Below are 21,489 nucleotides of genomic sequence, written 5' to 3' on the forward strand. Positions count from 1 at the left end.
AAGATGTCACTATTACATCAAAGAACCTTCTCCCATATTTCAGGTTTAACAGGTTAACAGGCTCTAGTTAAGGCCTTCAGAGACACCAGTTGTGGGAAGGCTCCACAGCCAATTGCATTCTACTTACATCCACATAAGGGATATAAAGACACAGCAAAACAACAGCACAGTCAAGTTCCTTCTAGCCAAATTCCTCTTTTCACTCCAGGGCTGTGTCCTTCAAGGATTCTTTCTCTTCATCACCTCTCCAGTGTACAGAACCTTTCCATTTTACCACCTGAGAGGAATTTCTTTTTTTGAAAAGAAACATGAAGAGAGAGACACTGGCTTGGTTTTGGGTTTGTTTTTTTTTTTTTTTTTTAACAATAATTTCTAGTTTCTTTTATCAGCTGAGCACCTTTAATTAGCAGGTGAGTGTGGAGTAAGATTTCACACTGTCACAATGACACAGCTCCCAAATAGGGCAGCATCAGCAGCAGTGTGGACTGAATAAAAAATCTTGCTTTCTGCTTCTACTTCTGCCACAAATCCAGACTGAATTCAGTCTCTGAAACCTAGAAGAAGGTTTCCTTTAAGCTGTGCTCTCTGGATGATATTATTTCCAGGAATCAATCAATGAGGCCCATCCAGGATATGCAGCTGAGATTTGTGCAGGTAGTCACAGAATGGTTGGGGTTGGAAGAGACGTCTCTGAGCTCATCCAGTCCAACCTTCCTGTCAAAGCAGGATCACCCAGGGCAGCCCACAGGCAGGTTTTGAAAGTCTCCAGAGAAGGAGAATCCACAATCTCTGTGCTCACTTCTGCTCTCCTCCCAGTTCTTCACCCCCTCTAATCTGTCCAGAGGCAAAGTTGAACTGCTTTACAAACCCCTGCAGTGGCTGCCTAAGAGAAAAGATCCAAATCCAGTGCTGGGTCGAACTCTGGAGCTCTCAGCACAGGGAAGGCATGGAGCTGTTGGAGCAGGTCCAGAGGAGGCTACAAAAATGACCCAAGGGCTGGAACACTTCTGCTGTGAGGACAGGCTGAGAGAGTTGGGGTTGTTCAGCCTGGAGAAGAGAAGGCTCAAGGGAGACCTTATTGAGGACTTCCAGTATGTACTGGGTTTGGCCAAGCTGGAGTTAATTCTCCAGTGCTGTGTTTTGCAGCAGCAGTTGATAACATAGCAGTGTTTTGGCTACTGTTGAATAAGTACCCAGGCTATGTCTTTTCAATGTTTCCCTGCCCCAGGAGTACATTGAGGGATGGGCAGGATCTTGGGAGGGGACGTGGCTGAGCTGGCTTACCTGGACTGGCCAGAGAGGTATTCCATGCCATACGACGTCAGCTCAGATATAAGAATGAAGTAAAAGAAGGAAGTGGGGGGATTGGTCCATGGCGTCTATCCTCCCAAGCAACTACCAAGCTTAGAGAGCCCTGCTTCCCGAGACCGACCATCGTCCTGCTGATGGGAAGTAGAGACTAACATCTCTCTCTTGCTTCCACGTGGTCTATTGCTTTTGCCTATTATTGTTATTAAATTCGCTTCTATCTTATTATTAGCTTTGGTCAATTTTTTTTTTCTTCCTCCCCTCTCCCCCTGTCCATTTAAGAGGGGGAGTGATAGAGCGGCTTTGGTGGGCATCTGGCCTCCAGGCCAGGGCCAAACCACCACACAGTACTTGAAGAAGACTTTAAGAAAAATAGGCATGGATACTTCAGCAGGGCCTGTTGCAACAGGACAAGGGGTGGTGGTTTTAAGCCAAAAGAGGAGAGATTTAGATTAGATATAAGGAAGAAAGTTTGTGGGCTGAGGGTGGTGAAACACAGGCCCAGGTTGCCCAGAGAGGTGGCAGATGCCCCATCCTTGGAGACATTCTAAGGCAGGCTGGCTGGGACTCTGGGAAACCTGCTCTGGTTAAAGAGGTCCCTGCTGGCTGCAGGGGAACTGAACTAGATGAAAAAAAAAAGAGGTTGTTTTTTTTGTGAGTGTTTAGGAAAGCTGCTATTAGTTTTACACTGTTAGCCCTTACTGGAACACAAAAATGCAGAACTGCCATGAGAACAAGTCAAAATAACTGAGACTTACAGAATCACAGAAACATGCAGGTTGGAAAAGCCCCTCAGGATCACCAAGTCTAACCAGAACCCTACTCTACAAGGCTCACCCCTAAACCAGAGCCCCAAGCACCACATCCAAACCACCTTGAAACACATCCAGGCTTGGGGACTCCACCACCTCCCTGGTCAGCACATTCCAATGCCTGACAATTCTTGCCATGAAAAAATATTTCCTAATGTCCAGTCTAAACCTACCCAGTCACAGCTTGAGGCTGTTCCCTCTTGTTCTATCACTAATTACCTGTGAGAAGAGACCAGCACCAACCTCTCCAAAACCTCCTTTCAGGGAGCTGTAGAGAGCAATGAGGTCTCCCTTCAGCCTTCTCTTTTTCAAACCAAAGAGCCCCAGGTCCTTCAGTGGCTCTTTGTAAGGTTTATTCTGCAGGCCCTTCCCCAGCTTCCTTGCCCTCCTCTGCAATCGCTCACCTTCGAGACTCTACAGCCTGTTGCAGCAGGGAAGGACAACATTTTGCTGGTAACTCACTCTTTTCAAATGCTGCATTTATTAAGACATTTCACTGTAAAGTAATTTGTCTTCAGGAGGTTCTAGGGGGAAAAAAATTGGTAAGGAGATGAATAGTCCCCATATCATCTGATACCCCAAGATACTTGTATACAATGAGCCACCCCAAAACTCAGGAGCCCTGAATCTGTGGCCACTTCCAAAGAATTCTTGGTTAGCAGAAGGGTCACAGTCTCACAGTATAGCAGAGGTTGAAAGGGACCTCAAGGGGTCAGCAGGTCCAATCCCCCTGCCAGAACAGGATCACTTAGGGTAGTCTGCACAAGAATGCATCCAGGTGGGGTTGGAAAGTCTCCAGAGAAGGAGACTCCACAACCGCTCTGGGCAGCCTGTTCCAGGGCTCTGTCACCCTCACTGGAAAGAAGTTTCTCCTCATGTTGAGCTGAAATCTTCTCTGTTCAAGTTTGAACTCATTGTTCCTTGTCTTATCACTGTGAACCACCTAAAAGAGCCTGGCCCCCTCCACTTGACACCCACCCCTCACACATTGATAGACATTGATCAGATCCCCTCACAACCTTTTCTTCTCCAGACTAAACATCCCCAGGGCTCTCAGTCTCTCTTCACAGGGGAGATGCTCAAGTCCCCTAAGCATCCTCATGGCTCTCTGTTGGATTCTCCCTAGAAGGTCTCTGTCTCTCTTGAACTGGAGAGCCCAAAACTGGACACAGGATTGCAGCTGTGGTCTCACCAGGACAGATTAGAGGGGGAGAAGAACTTCCCTCGACCTTCTGGACACTTTTCTTGCTGCACCCCAGGATCCCATTGGCTCTCTTGCCCACAGGACAAGAGCACATTTTTGTTACGTTATTGGTCCTAAGTGCACAGACATGAGAGTGCTTTGAATCCCAGCACGTCACATTGGGGAGGAAAAGCCTGTTCCATGCATTGTTTGGAAATGTCTTCCATGCCTCCTGGAGAACACACAAACAAGAGGGAAGTAAAAATATACAAATGAATCCTCCCAGAAAATGTTGCGAGGAAAGAAAATGGCAAAGAATTTCCTTTGTTTAGAGTAGTAAATACAAATTTAAAAAAACCTCAACAAACAAAGGTCTTTAGTGATAGTATGAGTTAAGTTCATAGCCTGAGTCATGAGCTCCATTTCCAGAGGAGTTACTGGAAGAAATTCCTCAGGACGCCAGTGAAGTCTGCTGAATGTGAGAGGATGGCAGCCTCCAGCTGGCTCTGAGGCTAACACACACCACTGCTCTATCTGCTGGTTGTAGTGCTTCAGGAGGAGACAAGCTCAATACAGAAGCTCTGACTGTTTCACAGACACATAGGGAATTGTTGTTATTTTTAGCTGCTGGCCATGCAACTTGAAGGCTGCCATCTTCAGGTTCCTGGTTAAAATATGACACAAGAATATCAACTGGACCTGATTCAGGCTGTTGTGAATTCATAGAATCACAGAATTGTCAAGGGTGGAAAGGAACACAAGGATCATCCAGTTCCAACCCCCCTGCCATGGGCAGGGACACCTCACACTACAGCAGGTTGCTCACAGCCACATCCAGCCTGCCTGCAAAAACCTCCAGGGATGAGGCTTCCACCACTTCCCTGGGCAACCTGTGCCAGTGTCTCACCACCCTCATGGGGAAGAACTTCTTCCTAACATCCAATCTGAATCTACCCACTTCTAGTTTTGCTCCATTCCCCCCAGTCCTATCACTCCCTGACACCCTAAAAAGTCCCTCCCCAGCTTTCTTGTAGCTCCCTTCAGATACTGGAAGGCCACAATAAGGTCTCCTGGGAGCCTTCTCTTCTCCAGACTGCACAAACCCAACTCTCTCAGCCTGTCTCCATAGCAGAGCAGCTCCAGGCCTCTGCTCATCCTCATGGCCCTTCTCTGGACCCCTTCCAGCACCTCCAGATCCTTCTTGTAATAGGGGCTGAGGGTCATCACCCTTTTTCTGACACGACCAGCAGCCTGACTCAGCAGGAGGTTCAGTACACAGCTGTGAAGTCCATCTGGAAGCTTACTTTGTGCCCATGGTATTTTTTCCCCTGTGCCTCAAGATCCTCTGGTTCATTGAGTTAATCCTGGAACTTTTTCCATGAGTGCATAACTATTAAACACTGTACTCTTGAATTTGTCCTAGCAGGACCTAGCAAAAAGCTGAAGTTTTCTACCAGCCCTTTATCTGTCAGAAGCACAGCTGACATCTGTATGAATGATGTATGTGAGCAGGAGCTCCTAGAAGACCCCAGCCCCTACTGCACTGCCAGAGCCAACACTGCAGGCTGCATGCTGTGTGAATGCAGCATGGCTAGCAAAATGCAGAGGAGATTTTTGCCCCTGACATACCTGCAGGTAAAGAATGCCTTCACTTTTATTCTGCATTTGTTGGTGTGATGGTTTGAAACTGTCTTTTTAATTTTTCAGAACAGAGAAAGTGAAAGAATGTAAATAAGTCACTATTGGGTGTAAGAAAGCAAAATAACGATTGTTCTAAACACTTCCATTGGATAGATAGAAATGTTTAAGAACTATTACCCAAAACAAAGTAGGCACTCTGCACATTCTGCGTTCTGCAGTGGGGGCAGTTGCTGGGCTGTCTGGCTGCTGTTTCTTCTTCTCTTCTGGCCGAAGATAACACACCCTGACCTTGGCAGCTAAGTTAACAACTTTCTGCTTAACTAACTCTGCTTCTCTGTCCAGGGGGGTCAGGGGGGAAGCTCCTGGGAGAGAGAGAGGCCCCTTTGGGAGGGTCCCCTTGGGGGGAAGCAAAGGGAGATCGGTTGTGCTTTTTCTGTTGATTGTATATATTTGTGAATGTTGTGAATTTTGTATATTTGTACATATTCATTGCATTTCATTGTAGATTTTAGACTCTGCTTGTAAATACAGCTTTCATTTGCTTCCAGACTGGGCTAGCCTGGTTATTGTTGGTGGGGGGGGGAATTTCAGCTCACACCGACACACTTTTTATTTTTGGTGCCCAATGTGGGGCTCGATTGCTTGTGATTTATTTCTGCTCAGATTAGGAAGCAAAATGAAGCTGTTTTGGATTCTGAGTCATTCTATTTCATCTATTATCAGTGTGATTGTTTACAGATGGGCCGTTTCTGGCATGATAGACAAGATTGTGAGATATGTGGCATATAAGTTGTTTCTTTGGGTTAAGAACAAGTTACTGAATGTTGGTGAATTCTGTTGTGGTCTTATTGGGCTAAGAAGCTATGGTAACTCAACTATGGATGTGCTAGCAGACACATATGAGTTTGTTACTCCTCTTACAACTACAGAGGGTCTTTGGAACCAGTGGTACCCTAGATATCTTGTGCTAGCCTTAATCTTAATTTTGTTGCTTCTTGGAATAATCATATGGCTACTGATAGCACTGTGTCAAGAAAGACATAAGGCTACTTGCTCTTCCAACTCTGCTGTGAATGTGAAAACCAAGCCAGTAAATTTGGTGGCCACTGTAACCAGAAAGCGTAAAGGAGCTGCAGGAGGAGATGCAGATGCTGCAGGAGATGGTGCAGATGGAGATGAGGGTCCTTCTACTCAGGGTCCCTCTGTTAAGAAAGATCCTTCTGATGAGGAAGAGAAGGTTAGCCTTAAAACTCTGGTAGACCTCTTGAGACCCCACATGGATGATGGAGATGTAGATCAGGATGTAGACCCTGGTAGATTAGCAACTGCTGGCAGAGCCTCTGAACTCAAGGAAATTCAACGGAGGATTACAACAGGATTATGGGGACAGCGACCTCAGGATGATGATGATGATGATGATGAGGATGACATACAGTCAGCTAATGCACCCAGACAGGAAATTAGACATGTAAGGAAGGATTACATCAGAGGAGATAATGAGCCAGTCCTGTCTTGGCTAGCCAGGTGTTTTGATATGGGAGCCCCAGCACTGGTGGTAGGTGACAAGTTGGCCTCTCAGTTGGGGATGCTCTCAAAGGATTCAGGCATAGACAGGCACCTAGGCAAGTGCATTGGTAAAGTTTCTCTGTGGGCACGCCTCCTACTGGCAGTCTCGCTGAGGTACCCCAGCAGAGATGATTTACCATGGAACCCTAAGCCTTGGACCACAATAGCTGAGGGAATCAAGCGTCTGAGAGAGTTTGCTGTGAGAGAAGTAATGTATGGAGATCATAAGACTCTGAATCCTGATGAAATTCCTGTTGGAACAGGCCTTGCCAAAAAGCTCATTAAGCTTGCTCCTCCTAATTATGCTACTATTCTGGCAAGCAGGATTGTGGCAAGAAATTATGGTGGAGTGCCTCCTACTGTTGGCCATTTCACTGACCAAATGAGGCAGTTGGAGGATAGTCTTGCACGTACTTCTTTGGTTTCAGCCATTGAAACTCTGTCTGGAAAGATGAAGAATTGCATGAAAGAGCTGAAGGAGGAACTTAAAACCTCCATATCCAACTTGATGAAGGGGGATGATTCTGATTCCTCTTCCTCCAGATGGATACAAGTTTCAGCTGTTAGGAACAGACGTGCTCCAAGAAGGCCATTCCAGAATAGGTCAAACCAAAACAGACAGCAGAGGCAATCACGTGGCAGTATCTGGATAACTCTGCGTGATCAGTTTGGTGAGAACATGAACAGATGGGATGGTCAACCAACTTCTGATCTTTTCAAGAGGTTACGGGAGCTGCAGAGGGGCAGATCCCGAGGTAGCAATACCAGGAGGGTAGCTGTCACTTCCTCAGTTTCCCAGAACAACTCTGATAGCTCCAACAGTGATCCTAATTCTGGTGCTGGACGTTGTGCCAGCTGTACATGTGGAGGTAATCCCCACCATTAGGGGTGCCCTGCCTTCCGCCAGGGGGAGGTAAGGGATAATGGAGATAACAGAATCTATTGGGATGTGTACATCCAGTGGCCTGGCACTTCAAAATTTCAGAAGTACAGGGCCTTGGTTGACACAGGAGCTCAGTGCACCATCATACCATCAAATTATCAAGGGGGAGAATCTATAACTATTCAGGGAGTCACTGGTGGATCTCAAGAGTTGTTTAAGATAGAGGTTGACATAAGTTTAACTGGGAAGCAGTGGAAGAAACATACTATTGTAACAGGTCCTAATGCACCTTGTATTTTGGGAATTGATTTTCTGAGAGAAGGGCGTTTTAAAGACCCTAAGGATTACAAATGGGCTTTTGGAATAGCAACTGTAGAAATTGATGGAGGAAAATTGAAGTTGTCCGTTAGACCTGAGCTTTCAGATGAATCTGCAGTTGTGGGACAACATGAGATAGAGGATGTAAAGCTGCCGGTTGCTTCTCAAACTGTGCATCACAGACAATACAGAACCAACCGTGACTCTTTGGTGCCCATTCAAAACTTGATTCGTCAGTTGGAGAGTCAGAAGGTCATCAGCAAAACTCATTCACCTTTCAACAGTCCAATCTGGCCTGTGAGAAAGCAGAATGGAGAGTGGCGTCTGACAGTTGATTTCCGTGCCTTGAATGAAGTAACTCCACCCATGAGTGCAGCTGTACCAGACATGATGGAACTCCAATATGAGCTGGAATCCAAGCAGGCCAAATGGTATGCTACCATAGACATTGCTAATGCTTTCTTCTCTATTCCCATAGCAGAGGAATGCAGGCCTCAGTTTGCTTTCACCTGGAGAGGCATTCAGTACACATTCAATCGTTTGCCCCAGGGGTGGATTCACAGTTCAACCATCTGCCATGCAGTGATCCATGATGCTTTGGAGAAAGGTGGAGCTCCAGAACACATTCAGTTCATCGATGACATCATCGTCTGGGGTGAGACTGCTGAAGAAGTCTTCGAGAAAGGTAACAAAATCCTTGACATTCTCTTGCAAGCTGGTTTCGCTATCAAGCGAGACAAGGTGAAAGGACCTGCCAGGGAAATCCAGTTTCTGGGAGTGCGGTGGCAAGATGGTCGCCGTCACATCCCAATGGATGTGATAAACAGAGTCTCCACCATGGCAAATCCCATCAACAAGAAAGAAACTCTGCGTTTCTTAGGCATAGTGGGATTTTGGAGACTGCACATTCCTGGATACAGTCAGATTGTGAAACCTCTCTATGATGTGACTCGAAAGAGAAACAGTTTCCAATGGGGTCCTGAGCAACAAGCAGCCTTTGACCAGATCAAGCGAGAGGTAGTCCAAGCGATGGGTCTGGGACCTGTCCGAACTGGTCCAGACATTAAGAACATTCTGTACACAGCCGCGAGTGACAATGGTCCAACCTGGTGCTTATGGCAAAGAGCTCCAGGGGAGACACGAGGACGTCCTCTTGGTTTCTGGGGTCGTGGCTACAGAGGCTCAGAGGCAAACTACACTCCAACAGAGAAAGAGATTTTAGCTGCTTATGAAGGAGTGAAAGCTGCTTCTGAAGTGATTGGAACTGAGTCACAACTTCTTCTAGCTCCTAGATTGCCAGTTCTGAATTGGATGTTCAAGGGCAAAGGTTCTTCACCATATCACGCAACAGATGCTACCTGGTCTAAGTGGATGGCTCTAATAACACAGAGAGCTCGAATGGGAAATCTCGAAAGGCCTGGTTTGGTGGAGGTGATCACAAACTGGCCAGAAGGCACAAGCTGTGCATAACCTCCAGAGGAGAGAGTAACTCACGCTGAGGAAGCTCCTCCTTACAGTGATCTGTCTGATGATGAAAAGAGATATGCTTTGTTCACAGACGGTTCCTGTCGTCTTGTTGGGAACAAGCGGAGATGGAAATCTGCAGTGTGGAGTCCAACGCGCAGAGTTGCAGAAGCGAGAGATGGAGAAGGAGAATCCAGTCAATTCGCAGAGGTAAAAGCTGTCCAGCTAGCTCTTAACGTAGCTGAACGTGAGAGATGGCCAAAGCTTTATCTCTACACCGACTCGTGGATGGTAGCCAATGCCTTGTGGGGTTGGCTGAAAGACTGGAAGAAGAATGGCTGGCAGAGGAAAGGAAAGCCAATCTGGGCTGCAGATCTGTGGCAAGACATTGCTGCTCGCATTGAGAGAATCCCAGTGAAAGTGAGACACATCGATGCTCACATTCCTAAGAGCAAAGCTACAGAGGAACAACAACACAACCATCAGGCAGATCTAGCTGCAAGAGTTTCCCAGGTGGACACAAACTCTGATCCTGATCCTGATCTTGACTGGAAACACCGAGGTGAGCTGTTCTTAGCTCGGTGGGCCCATGACTCGTCAGGACATCAAGGCAGAGATGCAACCTACCGATGGGCTCGTGACAGATCCATTGACATTTCCATGGATGCTATCACACAAGTCATCCATGACTGTGACATTTGTGCTGCTATTAAGCAGGCAAAGCGGATCAAGCCCTTGTGGTACGGTGACCGATGGTCCAAGTACAAGTATGGTGAAGCCTGGCAGATTGACTACATCACTCTACCTCGTTCTCCATCTGGTAAGCAGTATGTGCTGACTATGGTAGAGGCGAGCACTGGATGGCTGGAAACTTATCCAGTTCCTCATGCAACTGCACGTAACACCATTCTTGGTCTGGAAAGACAAATCCTTGGAGACACGGAACTCCAGAGAGGATTGAGTCAGACAATGGAACTCGCTTCAAGAACAATCTTGTAAAAAACTGGGCCAAAGAGCACGGCATCGAGTGGATATTCCACATTCCCTACTATGCACCAGCTGCAGGGAAGATCGAACGCTACAACGGTTTGCTGAAAACCACTCTCAAAGCCATGGGGGGTGGATCTTTGAAAAACTGGGAGAAACATTTAGCACAAGCAACCTGGTTGGTGAATAGTAGAGGTTCAGTGAATCGAGCTGGACCTGCCCAATCAGATTTGTTGCGAAAGGAAGAAGGTGATAGAGTTCCTGTTATCAGAGAAAAGAATCTGTTAGGCAAAACTGTTTGGGTATTTTCTCCTTCAGGAGAGGCCAAACCTGTCCGAGGGGTGGTTTCTGCTGAAGGTCCTGGTCACACCTATTGGGTGATGCAAGAAAATGGTGAAATTCAGTGCATTCCACAAAGAAATCTAACTTTGGCTGAGAGAGGTTAAATTCAGAGTGTTGCGCAGATACAGCATCGCGCCCAAGAGGAGAGTCCATGAGATCTACGGTGCACGAACCCTGAGAGCCCTGAGTCACCTGAGAGTCCCTGTTCCTTCCTTCGCTCCATCTGCGAGGAAACAAGCTGTTTGCTGTTTTTCCTGTGATTTGACTCTTTTGAATCATCTACATCTGAGATAGCCGGAATGGACTATGGTCTTTATTCACCTAGTGTTGTAGATATTATTTTAGATTAGATAAATGATAGTAGCAGCCAACGGAACTGTTTAGAAGGGGTGGACTGTGATGGTTTGAAACTGTCTTTTTAATTTTTCCTTGCAAAGTTCAGAACAGAGAAAGTGAAAGAATGTAAATAAGTCACTATTGGGTGTAAGAAAGCAAAATAACGATTGTTCTAAACACTTCCATTGGATAGATAGAAATGTTTAAGAACTATTACCCAAAACAAAGTGGCACTCTGCACATTCTGCGTTCTGCAGTGGGGGCAGTTGCTGGGCTGTCTGGCTGCTGTTTCTTCTTCTCTTCTGGCTGAAGATAACACGTACTGACCTTGGCAGCTAAGTTAACAACTTTCTGCTTAACTAACTCTGCTTCTCTGTCCAGGGGGGTCAGGGGGGAAGCTCCTGGGAGAGAGAGAGGCCCCTTTGGGAGGGTCCCCTTGGGGGGAAGCAAAGGGAGATCGGTTGTGCTTTTTCTGTTGATTGTATATATTTGTGAATGTTGTGAATTTTGTATATTTGTACATATTCATTGCATTTCATTGTAGATTTTAGACTCTGCTTGTAAATACAGCCTTCATTTGCTTCCAGAATGAGCTAGCCTGGTTATTGTCGGTGGGGGGGGGGGGAATTTCAGCTCACACCGACACAGTTGGGTTAGCTTAAAAGGAGATGTAAAATCTGAATTTAACAAAAAGTGCCTTTCAGTATGTAAATCTTTGGACATTTTCTCTGTGAAGCTGCCTGAACAATCATTTGTTTTCTTTACAGATTTAATTGAGAGTGCTTTGCTCTTTCCAAGCATTTCTTCCAGATACACAGCTGTGACCACATTAATGTCCTGTCTCTTCTGTAGAGCTGCTGTTTCACTGCAGCACTCTGAAACACCAGGCTGTAAATCCAGGGAGTACACAGCAAATGTCAAAAGAGGGGAACTGAACTTTTACAAATGTCCAGGAATGGTTCCTTTTGTTTTATATTTTATTTTATTTTATTTTATTTTATTTTATTTTATTTTATTTTATTTTATTTTATTTTATTTTATTTTTTCCCCCCTCTCCTTATTTTCTTTTTTTTTAAAACTCAATTAGATCAAGAAAGTGGCCAGGGTCAGTAAACCTCCCCCAGGGTTTTGCTTTTAACACTTTTAGTAGTGTTAAAGGGAATTAAAGGGAACTTTAAACATGAAACTTTTTAAATCTTCCTATTTTAATATGTAAAATGAAATGTTTGAATTTTTACTGTCTTGCTTGCTTATATCTTGGGGTTTTTTTTAATTTTTTTTTTTTTGGTCACTGTGTCCTTTCCCTGGATGTTCCATGGTGGGGAATGGTGAACCCTCTCTCCTGAACAGAAGGGATAGGAATAGTAAATGGTACAAAAAGTTGCTTTAGAAACACTTTTCAGTGGTTAAGATTCTGAGCCTGCTAGCCAAGGGCATGGAGGCTTCTTGAGTACAGTGGAAATGTCTAGTTTTAACCACTGAAATGGAATGAACTAAGCATGTAACAAGGGTACAGTATAAATACAACAGAGATGGTCCAATCAAGATTACCTAATGAGCATTAATTGCCTCCTCTGGTTACAAAGCAAAACCAAATAGCTCCTACCAGGAAATGCCCAGACCCAAACTTTTCAACTCCAACCTCCAGCTCAGAAAACTTCATCTTTTACTTACCAGCAGTGATGCTACTAAGGTAATCCTTGCATGAATATCAAGAAGTCATATAGCCTAGTTTTTCACTGTCTTGAAAGCAAGTGAAGACAGCCCTGAGAGCACTTCCAGATGTTGGCTGAAGCTGCCACATTTCACAAATTCAGGCTGTTCCTTTCAAGGCCATTTATAGAGCTTTGGAAAGAGCACAGGGTATCATGTTATGAAAAAGGTAGGGAGGAGCATTTTACTTTTACAACAGATTAAAGACATGACTTCAGGGTTGTGTTCTTTTTTTCCCCCAATTACTATTAACATCTGTAGCCCAAAATGGGGGGGGGGGGGGGGGAGAAAGCAATCTTCCAGTTACCTAAAGCTGAATAAGTTCATTAATGGATTTACACCAAAGAACACGTCCTGTGCTTGGATGTAGTATGTTGCAAAGCATCTAAACATGCAGTTGGGTCTGATCTTATTGTCAAGATCACATAACTTGTGATCATGCTCTGGCAGGGGGGTTGGACCTGATGATCTCTTGAGGTCCCTTCCAACCTCTGATATACTGTGAGACTGTGAGATTAGTATTTAGGCTGCCATGGTCAGTGCAGCAAACCTTGTGATCATTTAAGTATGGATTTCCAAACAAACCCAAGAATTAGAGAATGGCTTCTCAGAGGGATTGCACAAAAGGGATATCCCTGTGCAGTTGTGCAGCTAGGACCCCACAACCAGCCTAGAGCAAAGCAGAAGCTCAGTGTGCTCTGCTGTGATGCATCATGCAGCATTTACTGTCTCAAGAAGAACAGAATATATACAGTTAATAAGGAGGAGAAGATGGTTAGGAACCTTTACACATTAAAATAGCAGTGTTGGCATTTAAGATGAAGCTGAACTATTTCCTTTCCACTAAAGTTGGATGTAGTTGGATGGGAACTGGAAAGAGTGATCAGCATATTTAACAATTAACATGGTCTGCATTTTACATTAACAGGCTGTGAAAGAGCCAACTCAGTTTGGTAGCCTTGAGACTGCCTAGTCCTGATTAACTAATATCTTTTATGCAAACATTAACTCACTCCTGGAATGTACTGGTCTTAAATTGTAACCATGGGGTAGATGAGATGAACATGGAACAGATTTAGCAGATCAAGATCTCCTAAGGATTGTAGCTGTGCAGTCCATAGCAACGTGCCTGGCCCAAGCAACAAAAGAGGGAAAATGAGATAGAATCACAGAATTACTGAGGCTGGAAAAGACCTCTGAGATCATCAAGTCCAGCCTACGACCTAGCACCATGACAACAACCCCTTGTCTGCTGGGTTACACAGCACCATAGTCCTGTGGTGTGACCAAGAAATATTGTGGCAACTGGCCAGCACCCAGGAGTTTTGTAATGATCCCTCCATGGGTGTTCAAAGCAGGCTCTGCTTCATGAAGTTGGTGACTGTGTCATCAAGTCCTCTGTAGCTCCTAATCTGTAAATTACTCCTGTTTGATGATGAAAGTAGCTACCATCTTTATGCACACATTAGGTCTACAATACAGGAGCAAAGACTGGTGCAGGTTCTTACAATGAGATCAAGAAATCAGACTTTTCAAAGTGTCACACCCAGCAGGTTGAAGAGGCTCCTGAAGATGGCCTTCAGTTCTCTTCCTCTCACCCTCTTTTACCCATGACAATTTAAAACCTCAGCCACCTGCCATCCCATCTGGCTGGAGAGCAGCCCTGAAGAAAAGGCCTTGGGTGTGCTGGGGGATGAGAAGCTCAGCAGGAGCCAGCAGTAAGTACTTGCAGCCTAGAGAGCCAAGATGAGCCTGGGCTGCAGCAGGAGAAGTGTGGCCAGCAGGGCCAGGGAGGGGATTCTCCCCCTCTGCTCCGCTCTGCTGAGACCACACCTGGAGCTCTGTGTCCAGTTCTGGAGCCTCTATTACAAGAAGGATCTGGAGGTGCTGGAAGGTGTCCAGAGAAGGGCCACAAGGATGAGCACAGGGCTGGAGCTGCTCTGCTATGAAGACAGACTGAGAGAGTTGGGGTTGTGCAGTCTGGAGAAGAGAAGGCTCTGAGGAGACCTTCTTGTGGCCTTCCAGTATCTGAAGGGGGCTCCAAGAAAGCTGGGGAGGGACTTTTTAGGGTGTCAGGGAGTGATAGGACTGGGGGGAATGGAGCAAAACTGGTAATAGGTAGATTCAAATTGGATGTTAGGAAGAAATTCTTCCCTATGAGGGTGGTGAGAGACTGGCACAGGTTGCCCAGGGAGGTGGTGGAAGCCTCATCCCTGGAGGTTTTTGCAACCAGGCTGGATGTGGCTGTGAGCAACCTGCTGTGGTGTGAGGTGTCCCTGCCCATGGCATGGGAGTTGGAACTGGCTGATCCTTGAGGTCCCTTCCAACCCTGACAATTCTGTGATTCTAAGTGCAATCTTACAGTTTCTAGAGTTAGATATCTCCAGCACTGCCATTGCTGAAAAGAAACTTCACAGAATTTGGGACCTTTTGGAAGCTCTGAAACAAACCAGAATGCAAGGAAGGAAATCCTCCATTCCAGTTAGTAATAACTCTGAGAAAATTATATTGTGCTGAAGAAAAATGACACCACCTGTTCTTGCCTTCCAGGTGCTTGAAAGAACACAGTCACTGAGCTTCAGGGACTAAGAGAAGAAATTGTACTTGCCTGTAGCAGCTAGAGACAGAGTCTTTAGGGGTTCCCAAAACTGCAGGACAACATGGAGGAGAGAGGAAATAAATTACTTTTACGGAAAGAAAACCAGTCAGACTATCTTTAGAGTTTTGCACTGAGAGAAGGGAGCCTACATGTAAGCCCAGTTGGTTTTTTACAGAGGATATTACCACTAGCGGTGATTTTTCAGCCAAGTATTTGGCTTGTTTTAGCTGAAACAAATCTACATGATTTACAAGATGGAGCCTGTGGACCTTGAAGGCACAGCTCCTTACATATAGAAGAGCAGCTGGTGCTGGGAAGGGCACTATAGGACTCAAAGAAATCCATCATTCCTTCTCAAAAGCTGCAGTCAAGTCATTCCTCACATGTTGACTTTAATGAAAGGAATTTTATCTCCTATTTTCATCCTATTAATCTGTGAGAGTGGCATCTGATCAGTAAACATTGCCTGTAAATACTTTACCAGTGTCTGTATGGGCAAGTTTTTAGCCAGTGTGAGTAAAATCCTTCAGCTGAGACCCAAGATCTCTTTTTTTTTTTTTTTTTTTTTTTTTTGAATGGGAAAGGTTACTTTCTCATCAGCATGGTGGGAATTTGGCATCCTGCTCCCTTAAACAATGTGAAAAAAAAAAAAGAACAACAAAACTCTTAACCTGAAATGAACTCAGATATAAATCTATTGGACCCAAGTCTATCACATGATGGAAAGCCTTTAAGATCTCAGCATGACCAGTAGTGGATGAAGCAGAGGGAGCAGCAGTCAGTGACATGGGCAGGAGAGCTGTGCATTTACACAGTGCTTGAAGCAAGGGAAGCTTTACACCACAAAGAGGTGCACAAAGAAAGGCTCTGTGCTTTCCTTTTGAAACAAGGGAAAACAGCTCTGGAATTAAATAGATGGGCTTCTTGCCACAGTAAATCTCTCCTAAATCCTTTCACCCCACTCCAAGTGTGGGAGTGGGAGGTGCAGGACACAGTAGGGTTAGCCAAGACTTCCATTTCTCCCAAGAGGACTGGGGGTTGCTTCAGCTGCTAGGATGAGGAGCATGGGTTTATGCAGCATGTTTGCAATAGCACTTGTCTTAAGTAGTATAGATTACCTAAATTACAAATAGGGGGGTTCTCTATCAGATATGACATGGCTACACCATTCCTGAAATGGGGAAAAACAACACACTGCAAGTTGTTTAAGATAATGCACACAAAATGCCTGCACTGTGTGGATGATTCTACCCCACTAAAGATACTGGGAGCTGGTTGTGCATGAGGCTTCTGGAACATACTGGAAGGTGTCCAGAGAAGGGCCATGAGGATGAGCAGAGGGATGGAGCCACTCTCCTATGGGGACAGACTGAGAGAGTTGGGGTTGTGCAGTCTGGAGAACAGAAGGCTCTGAGGAGACCTTCTTGTGGCCTTCCAGGATCTGAAGGAGGCTACAAGAAAGCTGGGGAGGTACTTTTTAGGGTGTCAGGGAGTGACAGGACTAGGGGGAATGGAAGAAAACTAGAAATGGGTAGATTCAGATTGGATGTGAGGAAGAAGTTCTTCCCCATGAGGGTGGTGAGACACTGGCACAGGTTGCCCAGGGAGGTGGTGGAAGCCTCATCCCTGGAGGTTTTTGCAGCCAGGCTGGATGTAGCTGTGAGCAACCTGCTGTAGTGTGAGGTGTCCCTGCCCATGGCAGGGGGGTTGGAAGTAGATGATCCTTGAGGTCCCTTCCAACCCTAACAATTCTATGATCTCCTGTTGTTTATCCTTCTGCTAACACCACCAAGCACTTCCTAAAGTTATGCTGTATCAAGAACAGAGCCACTGGAAATCTGCTGATTACACCAGCTGTGAGTTCTTGGTGGTATTTAGTGGAAACAACCTTCTTGTAGTAGGAAAAAAAACAATAAATTCAACATTGAAAGTGATCTCTGTGTTATTCAGGTAGTCTGAGTACCTAGAGAGTAACATCATGTCCTGCTGCTCTTTACAGGTTTAAGAAATTAGCAGGAGAGGACTTGGTATTGTGAAAGAAATCTTGGTGTAAGGCAAATCTGGTAGGGCAGCTATTTAAACAAAACTCTGTTAAATCAAGAGAGGGTCTCCTCCCCTTCTACTCTGCCCTAGTGAGGTCCCACCTAGAATATTACATCCAGTTCTGGGCTCCCCAGTTCCAGAGGGACAGGGATCTACATGAGAGAGTCCAAGGGAGGGCTACAAGGATGCTGAAGGAACTGGAACACTGCCTGGTGAGGAGAGGCTGAGAGCCCTGGGGCTGGTTAGTGTGGAGAGGAGAAGGCTGAGAGGGGATCTGATCAATGTCTATCAATAGCTGAGGGCTGGGGATCAGGAAGGAAGGGACAGGGACAGGGACAGGCTCTGCTCACTTGTGCCCTGGGATAGGACAAGGGGCAATGGATAGAAACTCCAGCACAGGAGGTTCCACCTCAACATGAGGAGGAACTTCTTCACTGGGAGGGTCCCAGAGCACTGGAACAGGCTGCCCAGAGAGGTTGTGGAGTCTCCTTCTCTGGAGCCTTTCCAGCCCTGTCTGGATGTGCTCCTGTGTGACCTGTGCTGGATTTCATGGTCCTGCTCTTGGAGGGGACTTGGACTCAATGATTATCTCCAGAGGTCCCCTCCAAGCCCTTACATCCCATGTGATCCTGTGACTTCAAGGACAAAATGCCAGTGACTGCTTTGGCCCTAGAAATGTTTTTAGCATAACGGATGAAGTGATAGAGAATCTGCAGGTGAATTTAAGTTGTTAAGTTCTAGGTGCCTTTGTGCAAGTCAGGTTATTTATATCCATTTTAGTATAGCCATAGCTATCCAATCACTGTTATTTTAACTTCTTTAAAAATCAAAGAATTCCTTAGCTTGGCTGCCAGCTGTATCACAGCCACACAGGCTATCATGCAAGAGATCAGTCATCCAAAGTCAGTGCATGACAGAGTAAAGGAAAAAGAAATATTCCCACAAATGCAAACATCATGGGGGAAGTGCTTTACATGTTGTAAGCCTCATAGTCAGCTGCCTGGTTCAGCTCTCTCCATGTTTATAAATAGCACTATGCAGGGGGTGTTACATGCTCTAAACTACCCCAAGAACATAATTTTAATAATCCACCAGTCATATGTTCATTTGTACATGGTGAGAGAATAGAATGTTAGCAGCCAGATTTGGAAGCCTCCAAAATCCATGTTGTCCTCATGGAAATAATTATGAGGGAAGTAAAGCCACAGGAAAACTGATTTTCAGAACCCTGGGTGACACAAGAAGTCATCAAGCTCCACCATGAAAAAAAAAACCAAACCCAAAACAACAAAACCCAACCCAAAACCCCCCCACCCAATCTTTCACCTCATTCACTTAACCTGTGCAGAAAGGTCTCTAGAGAAAAAAAAAAATATGAACTCATGCTTTGGTTTCTGTGGCAGGTCAATTTGGTTTTAATTTAACACTGCTGAGGAGTTAGCTCTCAAGCTGATGAGAAGAGATGGAAGAGAAAAAATAATGATGGAGAATGACCAGACACAATTAATTAGTCTGCTGAAGTTGATGTCAAAGGCAAGTTTCAATGACAGCAGAAATATTAGCAGTGGTTGTATCAGCCTAAGGTGAACACAGTTGGTCTAACACAGGACATGCTAATTTATGCCTTTATGGAGGAGTCACTATAACATCAGAGCAGGCAGAAAACACCCAGAGGAAGCAACCAGAGTAATTAGCTGTGGCTGAGGTGCTCACAGCAAAGGTCACAGTGAAGCCAGGACAGTTTTGGGCTGTTCCAGCAACCCTGAGGGATGAGCCAGGAGCTGACCAGCCTCTTAGGATCCCCAGATGTTGCCTATGCATCAAACAGGGTAGGAGTGGACACAAGGTTGTGGTCTGTTTTGAAATATCATTATACCAACTTATCAGACCTGGGAACAGCAGCTCAGTGGGGTTGTGTGGAGCCAACCAAGAGAAGAGGATTGCACTTCAGACTCTGATGTGTTTCTCCATCTCTAGCACAAATTTCTGCTCTGAAGCACAGGGACTGGTTCCTCATGGAAGAGTTAGCAATGCAGTGCCCAGGTAAGAGGTCCCAAGCCTCGAGCAAAATCAGGGGCAAAGGGAAGTTTAGAGATGAAGACCTGGCTTTGAGAAAACATGAATGAAGTGGGAAAGGTTTGGGAATGAAATGTCAGGTTTAGTATTAGGAGAGGAAAGGAGGTCACATGAATTAAGAAGATTAAACAAGGACCAGCACTACAAAAAAAGTGAGCCAGGCTTAACCCTGCTGTAAAGGATGAATTAAGCACAATGACATCAAACAGGAGCAGGAAACTCTGAAAAGCAGCAGGTGATTACTGCCTCTTAATTTATGAGAAGGATTAGAGTGTGAATGCTGGAAGAGAGCAGACAGACTAGAATAGGTGCTTCTCACTACAGAATAATTAAGCCCTGTAAGATAAGGACATCCTTTGCTACTCATAGAATCATAGAATCAGTCAGGGTTGGAAGGGACCACAAGGATCATCTAGTTCAACCCCCCTGCCATGGGCAGGGACACCTCACACTAGATCAGGCTGGCCAGAGCCTCATCCAGCCTGGCCATCTGCCTGCAAAGCACTCATCTCTAGCCTAAAGACTTGTGGTGTTTTGCAAACTTCTCCATTACACATTAATGAAAAATTCAGCCTTCCACGCCCCCCCCCCCCCCACCCCACCCCCCAATAAATCACTTTGACCTGCCCCTTTTGTACAACACTTTGTTCCCTTGTCCCTCTCTTTATCATTAACTTCAGCTCTAGGGGGCATTACTGTATCTGACATCAAGGGCTTCCAACCTGTGCTCCATCACAGCCCTGACAAAGGTGTGATGAAAGCTGTGCACTGCTGCTGTTGTGCCCTGGTGGTTTTCCTCTGCCTGTTAGCAGTGATGGATGTGCTCATGCCTGACCTCTTTCCAACCTGCCTTGGCAGCTCCCCTCTTTGTATGGCCCCTCTGACATTTCTTGATTTCAATACATAATGTACAGCTAGGCTGCCTTCTCTTTTCCCCTCCAAAGAAAGCTTAAAGCATGAATGAGGGGAGCGTGCTCATTGAAAGGCAGAGCAGATCTGTGATAGTTGAGACACACCAGAGCACCAGAAAACCACCAGGAATTTGAGCCTAGCATTACAGAGCTTGCTGCATTCAAGAATTTCAACAGGACCCAGCACAAGAGCTGCTGCAAGCAGCACCCACAGTTATATCACTCAGAAGACATAAATTCATAGAATCACAGAATTGTCAGGGATGGAAGGGACCTCAAGGATCAGCCAGTTCCAACCCCCCTGCCATGGCCAGGGACACCTCACACTACAGCAGGTTGCTCACAGCTACATCCAGCCTGCCTGCAAAAACCTCCAGGGATGAGGCTTCCACCACCTCCCTGGGCAACCTGTGCCAGTGTCTCACCACCCTCATGGGGAAGAATTTCTTCCTAACATCCAATCTGAATCTACCCACTTCTAGTTTTGTTCCATTCCCCCTACTCCTATCATTCATCTTTTTACCATTCATCTTTCTTACCTATATTTTCCCCCCTGAGTAAATAAATGCTCACCTTTGAGACACAAGCTGCCCGAGCTGACACAAGCTGTCTCCTGAAACATCCCAAAGGATCTTGCAAGTCCTGAATTAAGCTTTCTTCCAACTGCTGCCATGAAGTTCTAACAGCAGAAGGAACCATGTCTGTGGTTGTAGTTAGCTCCAGACTAAAAGAAAAATGGAAAAGTCACAGAAATTCTTTGCTTTGATCAAAACTGAAGGTGACAGCTGCATTACTTTTATTCTAGTAAACCCATATTTCTATCTATTAATGGTAATATTACTCTTTTTTTTTTTTTGTTGTTGTTGTTGCTTGTTTATTTGGGGTTTTGTTTTGTTGTTTTTTTTTTTTTTATTTTGAGGCTTCTGGGAGTACTTCAAGAAGCAAAGGAAAAATTGATTTTTTTCCACTTATTCATATCATCCTTCAGTTTTCAGCACATTCAGCCCATGAACTGAAATGTTTTGTCTGACCACATCAAATTCATGCATTCTGATAAACTACTGCAAATATCTTACTCTTGTCTCAGCATGCCTGAAACAAGATATGTAAAGATGTCCTTAAGAAAGGGGGGAAGAGGGCAGGGGGGAACCTCAGCAAGAGAAAAAAGAAAGGGAAGATAGAAATTACATATTAGCAATGAAAAATGCTACTAAGAAGAAATATTTTTTTGCTTGGCACAAATAAGAGGCTTCTTTTTCCTTGCCAAAGTAAAACCAGATTACTTTTCAGAGTTATGCAACCTCAAA

This window comes from Indicator indicator, chromosome 7 (genome assembly GCF_027791375.1).
Source record: "Indicator indicator isolate 239-I01 chromosome 7, UM_Iind_1.1, whole genome shotgun sequence".
Lineage (NCBI taxonomy): Eukaryota > Metazoa > Chordata > Aves > Piciformes > Indicatoridae > Indicator > Indicator indicator.